This window comes from Talpa europaea (assembly GCF_964194135.1).
Source record: "Talpa europaea genome assembly, chromosome: 8".
Taxonomy (NCBI): Eukaryota; Metazoa; Chordata; class Mammalia; order Eulipotyphla; family Talpidae; genus Talpa; species Talpa europaea.
In genome coordinates this window covers 11,700,267-11,710,818 of record NC_140075.1, presented here as the reverse complement: position 1 = coordinate 11,710,818, position 10,552 = coordinate 11,700,267, and the positions used below count along the sequence as shown (strand labels likewise).

Below are 10,552 nucleotides of genomic sequence, written 5' to 3'. Positions count from 1 at the left end.
ACAAATGTTGGCGAGGGTGTGGAGAAAAAAGGAACTCTCCTGCACTGTTGGTGGGAGTGCAAACTGGTCCAACCACTATGGAGAGCTGTGTGGAGATTTCTGGACCTACTAAACATAGAGCTTCCATATGATCCAGCAATTCCACTGCTAGGTATTTACCCAAAGGACACAGAAACATCAATTCCAAAGAGCACCTGCACCCCTATGTTTATAGCAGCACTGTTTACAATAGCTAAGCTTTGGAAACAACCCAAATGCCCAAAAATAGATGACTGGATCAAGAAGATGTGGTACATATATACCATGGAATATTACTCAGCATTCAAAAAAGATAAACACATGCAATTTGCAGCAACATGGATGGCGCTGGAAGGGATCATGCTCAGCGAAATAAGCCAAAAAGAAAAAGAAAAATACCGGATGGTCTCACTCATATCAGGACTCTAGAAAACTTAAATAAGGGACCAGGAAAATGAATATAAGAAAGTAAAAATCAAAATCAACAAAAAACTATGAACCAGAGACACTTTTTGGGGGGTGGGGGGGCGGGAGGGGAAGGATTGGGGTCAGAATGGGGCGTTTGCAATTGTATGGGGGAATATAAAAATAAAATTTATTATTTAAGAAAAATTAAAAATAAATAAAGAAAGAAAGAAAAATAAATAAAGAAAAAAAGGCGATGCTAATCCTAACTCCTCTAGGCAATTAACACCTGTGGCTACACTAGCCTTACAAAAGGTCAATGATGCCCTCAACAATCAACAACTGTTGCGGCTAGATTATACTAAGCCTTGGGAGTTCATAATTTTGGTCACCCCACACACACCAACGGGTGTTTTGTGGCAAAAGGGGCCACTGGAATGGTTACATTTACCAGTTACTGCAAAGAAGGTTGTTTGTCCCTATGCTTCCCAAGTGGCTGCGTTAAATGTTAAAGGAAAGCATAGGAGCATTGAGCTTTTTGGCCGAGAATTTCCTGTTCTTGTTTTACCTTACAAGAAAGAACAACTTAATGACTTGCTTAGTTTAAGTGATGACTGGCAAATAGCCCTGCAATCTTTTTCGGGTGAAATAAAGTTTCACTTGCCTCCCGACCCTGTGCTTCATTTCTTTAAGAAACAGGCTTTTATTTTTCCAACCATTGTTAGTGCTGTGCCTTTGCCAGAACCTGCTGCACTTGTGTTTACGGATGGCTCCTCCAACAGTAGAGCTGCTTTCGTTATCAATGACATACCAGAGTCCATCCAGACAACAGAAACCTCAGCCCAAAAAACTGAATTATTTGCAGTTCTCACAGTATTTAAAATTTTACAAAATCAGCCATTTAACCTTTTTACTGATTCCCAATATGTAACCAGATTATTTCCTGATATTAAGACTGCTGTAATTGCTGATGCTAAGACTACCATTCCTCCACAGCTATTGGAGCTGCAAACTTTAATAAGATCTAGGACATCCAGAGTATATGTTGGCCATATTCGTGGTCATTCTAAATTACCAGGTCCTCTAGCTCGAGGGAATGAACTGGCCGATTTGTTGACTCGAGCAGCAGTATTCACAGTACAGGAGGCAATTACTGATCATTCCCTTCATCACCAAAATGCCGCTTCATTGCGGAAACAATTTCATCTGACTCGAGAAACAGCCCGAGAAATTGTTCGCAAATGCTCGGCTTGCCCCACCACTCACCCTTCACTTCCGATGGGGGTGAACCCACGAGGCCTCAGACCAAATGATCTCTGGCAAATGGATGTCATTCATGTTACTAGTTTGGGGAGACTCAGTTTTGTCCATGTTTCCATAGATACATTTTCTCATGTTATTATGGCTACTGCCCGGACAGGAGAAGCTTTTAAAGATGTCTCTCAACACCTAATGTTTTGTCTTGCCTACGCAGGCAAACCTCGTGCTATTAAAACTGACAATGCTCCTGTATATACATCCTCTGCCTTTAAGAAATTTTGTGCTTCATTTCAAATTGCTCATTCTACAGGAATTCCTTATAATCCACAAGGGCAAGCTATTGTTGAAAGAGCCCAGCAGACTTTAAAGTCTCAGATATATAAACTACAACAATCTGATTTTAAACATAGTTCGGCTCATCATATTTTAACTCATGCAATGTTTGTCATCAATTATTTAAATTGTTATTCTCAAGGATTGTCACCAGTTAATAGACATTGGGACCCTGACCAAGTGGCCCCCAAACCTCAAGTTATATGGAAAGATCTCCTTTCCAGAACATGGAAAGGCCCTGATGTGTTATTAGCAAATGGGAGAGGCTATGCTTGTATCTTTCCACAGGATTCGGACAGCCCGATTTGGATTCCTGACAGACTGATCCGACATCATGTCTCAAAAGCCTTCACCGACACGCCCCCCATCAGACAACCCATGCTCCAAGATGCATAGGTGCAGCCCTCTGGGACACCACCCACCTCCTCCAAGATGTCATCACTCCAGATCCCCTGTTGGAAGATTGTCCTCTTCCCTGCACCACCTTTGGGTTCATAAGACGTCTCATCATGACAATTGGAATTTGCTCAAAAATCTGGCCTCTAATTCTGAACAGCTACTTATGCAGCAAAATGCACGCATCACCCTGGAGACTATGTTCCTTGCTGTGCTAGCAATCTTCTCATACAGCATATCACCAGCTTCTCCTGCTTCTCTCATGCCTTCTGTTTCCTATTGGGCTTACATCCCAGATCCCCCCTTTTTTCCATCCCACTCCTTGGGGATTTCCCTTTCCCCGTGTGTTCACTAATTATTCTGATTTACTAGGTGGAGATTCAGACTCTTTTGTTTTATTTAAAAGCACTAATAACTTTTCTTTTCAGGGATGCATGGATTCGCCTCCTATGTGTTTTACATCCAGTCCTGTCTATATGAAGTCTCAACTACCTGGCTGCCTACCTATTAACGATAAATATTTTTTGACAGTAACTTCAAAGCCTTCCTCCTCCGGACCTAACCGTGATTTATGGGTACTGCATATATCTCTCCTTGGTCCTTGCAGCACTAATGAAAACATAGCTCGAGTTTCAGTATCCTCCACTCTCCCAGCCTGTTCAATTTATAACTCAGATAATTCCCAGAATATTATTAACACAAATCACAGATTTCCCACCTGGCATAATTGTAGGTTTCCTTCTGCAGGAATTTGTTACCAGCCTTACCAAACTAATCTTTCTATTTATGATTTTTCAGTTTTTGGAGCAGTTACATCTGCCACTAATGTCCCCAAGGATTATAGGTTTCTTCTGCAGGATGCGCTCATCTACAACCGGTCGAATCGCCTCATCCCACCCCTTGAACCTATCACTCGATGGTATTTAGCGGGATGGATTACTCCCACCTACATCATCAACACTTCGAATGGTTCCCATGCATACCTGGACTTATTTTGCCTCCTTGCCGCCACTTCACCTGTGCTTTTTCGCCGACCTGGACATTCTGTTCATGCTGTCACCGTGCGGGCTTGTGTGGGCCCCCCTCATGCCCTCCTCATTGAGGGCCCCGGACATTTAACCATTACTTATCATCACCATACTTTTCATGTTAATTGTACGGGCTGTATTCTCACCAACTGTATTACCTCTGTTGGCTCATTGTCTAAAGCTACTTTTGTTATCTTACATCAACCTCCTTATGTCATGCTCCCTGTAAGCTTACAACAGCCATGGTATGATGACATTGGACTGTATGCTCTTCAGCTTGTGGGACAGGGACTGCGTCGCTCCAAAAGGTTTGTAGCGGCACTTATACTGGGTATTACGGCACTTATTGTTATTATTAGTTCTGTTGCTGTTTCTACTACTGCTCTCGTGCAACAAGTTCACACTATCTCCCATGTTAATGATTTGTCTTGTAACATCACACACGCTTTGATTATCCAAGACCACATTGATAATAAGTTTGAAGCTCGTTTAATTGTTCTTGAGGAATCACATTTACATATTGGCAATCAAATTCAACACATAAAAATGCATTTGACTACCAAATGTCATTCTGATTACAAATGGATTTGTGTCACTCCACATGTTTATAACTCTTCTTCTGTTTCTTGGAATAATGTCAAAAATCAATTACTGGGTGTTTGGAATAATACAAACGTTTCCCTGGACCTTACTGCTCTGCAGAAAGATATTAAGGCAATTAGTTTAGCTCATGCCCCCTCCTCCACACCTGCAGAAGTTGCTGCTTCCTTCCTGGCTTCCTTGCAACATTATACCACTAAGGCCGCCTGGTTCCCATCGTTTATTACTTTAGGTGTTGTTTTGCTTGTCACCATAATTATATTGATACTCTTCCCATTGTTTATTAAATTGCTTTTCCATGCTATCAATCAGACACGTGTTGAGTTGCAAACTATGCAAATGATGGCCAAAAACAAAAAAGGGGGAGGTGCTGCAGGAGGCCTTGATGCCCCAGCCAGATAAGACACTGGCAAGCAGCGAAGCCCATAGGGCCTCACACCGTGGGGCAAAGCCAAAGGGCCTCACACCGTGGAGCTGAAGATTCCTTGTGCCTCACACCGTGAGGTTGAAGTTCTAACATTCCTTCACTTTTTGTTCTTGGTCATAAATAAGAAAAAAATTCCCAAAAAAGTACATTAGGCACTATATTGTATGCATCAGTATATTGCAAATAAACAACATGGAAAATTAGAAACTAATTATTAAATGATTTGGCCTACTTGACAATGGAAGACAACTTATTGAGCATGCCTGACAAGCATTACAATACAATAATCATAGTAGGTCCTTCTATTTTGTTTTCTCTTGAAGTTTCTTGGGAAAGTTTTTAATATGAAGCTATTTGAGTTAAGGAGTTTCTAGGTAGAAAAAGTTCTGATAGCTGAACAGCAGCTGGTCTCCGGCTGAAGGTCATGTGAATAGAATAGTCCTTTGATGCTTAGGCTTTAGCTGATAGGGATGCACTGGCGGTTATTCACTGTTTTAAATAATTGTCTAAATGAAAAAATAAGTAGCTTTAATGTTACGTTTGGTTTATTATCTGTTAACCTTGAAAGCTGCTATCTGGCTGAGACCTGTAGGGGCCAGTAGTCTATGGGAAACATAATATACTAATTGTTTATGCTTTACACATGATGATGTATTTTGTTATTATTATTACTAATAATGAATAAATAAAGACCTGCTGAGTCTTTCGGCAGAAGATACTAACACCTCACCAAGTGTCGGTGTCTCCTCATTCCCTTTCCCTCAGCCCTTTCTTTTTCGCCGAGGCAGTCTCATCCTTTCAGGAACCGCTGACACGACGTTTTGCCGGAGGCTGGTCCTCGGCAAAGAGGCTTGTCGGGCAGGCACGAATCTGTGAGCCCTGACTGAGCCTCACATTTTTATTTGTTGTTGGTGCTGATGGTGGTGTTAGGGAGGGGGCTGCGTCACTTAAGAGAAAGATTTAAAAATTCCTAACGCAAAATTGCTAAAGAGCCTCCTAGGGCTCCAAAGTTGGAGGCTCCGGGGACTGTCGTCCCTGAAGGCTGCAGTGGGCTTTGCTCCACGAGCCCAGCCTGTAGGAACTCGCGGGGACGACGGGGGTTCCCCCTCCTGTCCTGGCAGCTGGGCCCATTGTCTTCGAGGCTGTGCAACAGGGTGAATGCTGGGCCCGCCAACCCCAGGCAGGCACGATAGGTTGTAAAGGAAGGCTTGTCAGTGGACAGGTTGCCGTTGAAATGCGTCTACCCACCTGTGTTGCGGGCTGTAATGGCATTTGAGATGCACCCCCTTTGGTGGTATTCAGAAAGAGAGATTGGATGTGTCGCTTCTCGAGCCACTTGTAAAAATGACTCCTGTGCTTTCTTCGTGTTCTGGGAGATTGCGCAATACTACTATGCGTACCTAGGGGCATTATGTTTATAGCAGCACTGTTTACAATAGCTAAGCTTTGGAAACAACCCAAATGCCCAAAAATAGATGACTGGATCAAGAAGATGTGGTACATATATACCATGGAATATTACTCAGCATTCAAAAAAGATAAACACATGCAATTTGCAGCAACATGGATGGCGCTGGAAGGGATCATGCTCAGCGAAATAAGCCAAAAAGAAAAAGAAAAATACCGGATGGTCTCACTCATAGCAAGAATCTAGAAAACTTAAATAAGGGACCAGGAAAATGAATAACTATAAGATAGTGAAAATCAAAATCAACAAAAAACTATGAACCAGAGACACTTTTAGGGGGGCGGGAGGGGAGGGATGGGGGTCAGAATGGGGGGGCTGCAATTGTATGGGGAATATAACAATAAAATTTATTTAAAAAAAAAAAAAAAAAAAAAGAAAGAAAAAAAAAAAAAAAAAAAAAAATAAAACCATGGTTACTCACGAACCCTGATGGTACTTAAACCCCGGTACTTAAAAGCAAATGAAAAAAAGTATATTATTTGGATCTTGAATTAAGTCTATGCTTTTCCTCCTACTCCCTCTACAAATGTATGTATATTAATTACTATGGACGATGTTGTTACGTTGCTGAAAGTACCATGTAACCACTCTTTCAAAATATTAACTCCCCAGTGGCGCAGCGGTTGAGCGCTGGGTTGCGAAGCTGCCCGCGGCCTCTGCGGTGCCGGTTCGATCCCCGGCTGCTCCCCGGCCACCAGAGGAGGGTCCCACATGGTGCGCAGACCTCTCCTGCCACCCGCTGCTCCCCTCAGCAGTGTACTTCGGTCCTTCTGCCTGCTCTGCTCCCCTCTCTGGCTCTGGTGAATTCTCTCACCCTCCCGCGCTTCTGACTGTACCCAGTGCATGTACAAACAAAAAAATAAATAAATAAATAAATAAAAATACATGCCTCTTTAAAAAAAAATAAAAAAAAACAACAAAATATTAACAACCACATAACTATATATAGCAATACACTATTTCATCACTCACATTCGTTTGCTAAAATCTATTTTTAGCCGCAGAATTCATTAAAAAGAAGGCAGAACCTTACATAGCTCTCTTTAAAGGTTGAGTAAGTAAGATAATGAAACAAAAACAAAATAAATGCAAGCATGACTCTATCTCAAAGAAATGTCTGTGTATCGGCTTCAGAGTAAGAAACTCCTAAGTCATAGTATACAGTATATATAATTTGACTTTTATTCCGTATTTTCTAAAAATCTGCATGTAGTTTTAAAAAATGCTGTGAATTTACATTTTACATTAATTTTGTGCATACAAGGAAAATGAATGAAATGTTCAATGAACTGTATATCAGAAGGATTCAAAACCGCACTTCTTGTTGCTAAAATTAGCATGACTGGTTAAAGAAGGAATTCCCTTTGGGCTTAGGTCCAAGGTAGCATGATGTCCAGGGCTAACATTAATCCCTAAATTGCATTGTGCCCTCAAAACTGGCAAACCACTATCAACAGGGACACTCTCAAGGACAGTGGTAGTATTTTAGAAGTATTACTTTTCTCTTTATACCTTTGTGCTATAGACTGAAATTCCAAATTGAAGTTTTTTTTTTAATCAATAGTATATCATTTTACATCGTTCATCTATAATTCATTACCTGAGTGCAGCAAGGGAGGCAGTGTTGTGAATTGTACACTGGTAAAATACTTGGTGGAACCATGCTTTCTTTTAAGGTGTATAATTATATTTAAAATCAACATTTAGTTTTGTGCCTAATTTTCTTTGAAAATATGGATTTATTATCTGAGGGTTGCAGTTGATGACATTTTGATACCATATTAATATGTTTGCTGCCGCTACCAAGAGCTTTGTCAAGCAAATTGGAGATGGAGGGAGATTAGTTCCTGTTCCAAGTCTCAGTGAGGCTGACAGATACCAACCTCTAAGTCTGGTGGTAAAAAAGAAGCAGTGCTTTCTGCTTCCTAGATATAAATTTACTTCCACGCCTTTTACACTGAAAGATATTATTCTAGGAGACAGAGAAATTTCAACTGGTAAGTTTAAATATCTGCTTGGTAGTAACTATTCATTCAGCTCTGTTATAATCTAAACATAGCTGTGTAAACACTACTTATGTTTGTGATATTGTATATCTCACTTATAAAACCAACTTTTGTTACAATAGTAGTGTAATATTAATAATGCCTAATATTTATATAGTATTAAATCTTATTGGTTGAATAATCTTCAAACCTATTTTATAAGATAATTCATTGTATAATTTTATTTCAGTTGTTTTATAAATTGTATTAGCCAAATGAACTGAGAATATGAGTTGATGTATTTCTTCATCTGTAAGATAGGGGTATCATTTAGTCTTACCTATCTCATTGAGTCAAATGATATGAAAATAATGTGTTTATTTTTTATGATTCAGCTATTACAATTGGTAAACTGAAATGTATTTTCAGGATAGTTAGAGATAAGTGGGCATTTTGACAAATTATTTCTCTTAAACATTTGTTTTTCTTTCAACCCACCAGTGGATCTTGATGCTTAAAAAGTTGTTGAGTGAATTTTCGTTTAAGTATTCCAGGTTTTTATTTTTGTTGTTAAATTAATTGATTTGCTATTTTGATCTTGGTTTGAAGTGGTATCTTTTCATTAATATTTAGGTAATCAAGTCTTGCATAGTAAATTAACATGCTATTTTATATGATCTACACTAGAAAATTCAAGACATTTAAAAATATTAATTTCATTTTCTGAAAGGTATTTCATCTTATCAATTACTGAATTATGAAGATGAATCAGATGTGTCTCTTTATGGAAGGCAAGGAAACCATATTGTCAATGATGTTGGGATTAATGTTTCTGGATCAGATTCCATTGCAGTAAAAGCTTCATTTGGTGTAGTAACCAAACATGAAGTAGAAGTACCAACATTACTCAAGGAAATTACTACCCAGTCAGTATAATAGTACTTAATGTATCCCAATGTTTTCATTAACTATTTTAATTACATAAATTATATCAACTTTATTACAAAGAATGAAATGTTCTCTGTAAATAAAACATTCAGGTTATATTTAATAGAGTAATTTGTTTTGATTTGTTTGAAATACTACAAATTATATCCAAACTTTGGATAAAGGTAGAAGTCTAAAATCATTTGGTTTAAGCAGAAATTTTAATTATTCCACACAATCGCTCTGGCTCTGAATACATTTGCTGAATTATTTGATTGCTGAATTATTTGATTAAAAGAATATAGGAATCTGCTGCAGCAGACATGCTGAATGCAAAGTCCTATAATAAACATGTTTTTAAGAAATAGAGAGGAAGATTATTAAATGTCTTTGGAATATACTTTCTAATTTGTATTAGGCCTGCCTTGATTTACTTTTAGTTAAGATGGACCATGACCAAGTTAACACATTATATCAAATATGTACTTAATTATAACTGTAATTAGATGTCATAGATTCTTGTGAATGACTCTTTTCTTTATTTTAGAAAAATTAATTTTGACCACAGCTTAATACGTCAGTCAAGGAGCAACAGAAAGGCAGTATTATGCGTGGTCATGGAGAGCATTCGAACCACATGACAGTGCTCACTGTCTGTGCATGCTGGAATTCGTGGAGAAGCTATGAGGGTACATAAACCACACTCATTCATTTCTTTTACTAAAAAGCTGCAATGGGAATTTTTCAAAAGTACTTTTCAGTGAGACTTGTGCATTTTGTCAAATGTTGAGATAATGGAGTTGTAATACTATTGAGAAGCATCTAGGATTTTGTACAGAAATGGTTTTGCAACTATGCTACGTACCTTTCCAAAATTCTCTAGGGTTGCTTTGGTCAATTGCAGCAAATTGAAGGAGAAAGAAAAACTAACTTGTCTGGGCATCATTTTCCCATCTATAAAATGGAGATGATAATTGTGCCTACCTCATAAAGTTATGAAGTTTAATGTTATTATTTATGTTAAAAAAGGTTTAAGTATAGAATTCAGAATATGAAGGTGTTCCTTCATAACACCTGCTGGTCACTTGAGAAATGTTTTTTTAAGATTTAGTCTATTGTTTTAGATAGCTTTTTACATAGATTTTTCTAAATATTATTTGTAATCTGCATTTAATTCAACATTTAAGGATGACAAGCGTGCACTAATGGTGACTTTATGGTTTAACTATTGCCCCATGTCTGGTAAAATGAGAAACATGTGTTAATAATTTAATGCAATCTTAAATGTTTAATTGTAGTATCAAATTAAAAGCACACTGAGCACAGTTTGGGGTTTTATGTACACAGTTAACGGGGTGATTGATAGTAGTAATGGGCTGCCATTATGTGGTATACATATGCTTGCTGGGTTCGTCTTCATACAAACTCACTGCTGTCATTTTAAAGTTGAGGCATCTAGGACACACTTATTTCTTTCTCCTTTGAAAATATTTAAAACATTTAATTCTCAGAGTTTTTTTTCCCCATCTATTGTGTGAGACATCTGAATTTTTCCTTTACCAGTTTCTTAACCTAAATTATTTATCTACCATATATTCTTGTTAAAATCACAGCAAAAATAGTTTATAAAATCCAAAATCTATAATTATAGTAAATCTATAGGTATTTACTGCCTGACCATATTTTCCTACATACACAGAAGAAA

At 38.3% G+C, this 10,552-nt stretch overlaps 1 pseudogene across 1 annotated transcript; it reads left to right on the top strand.

The window, feature by feature from the left end:
• Window positions 1-7,721: 7,721 nt before the first annotated feature.
• Window positions 7,722-9,838, top strand: LOC311175146 (pejvakin-like; annotated as a pseudogene). The gene is made up of 4 exons: window positions 7,722-7,932; window positions 8,651-8,846; window positions 9,395-9,536; window positions 9,731-9,838. The product of its transcript is annotated as a pejvakin-like (transcript).
• The last annotated feature ends 714 nt before the right edge of the window (window positions 9,839-10,552 follow it).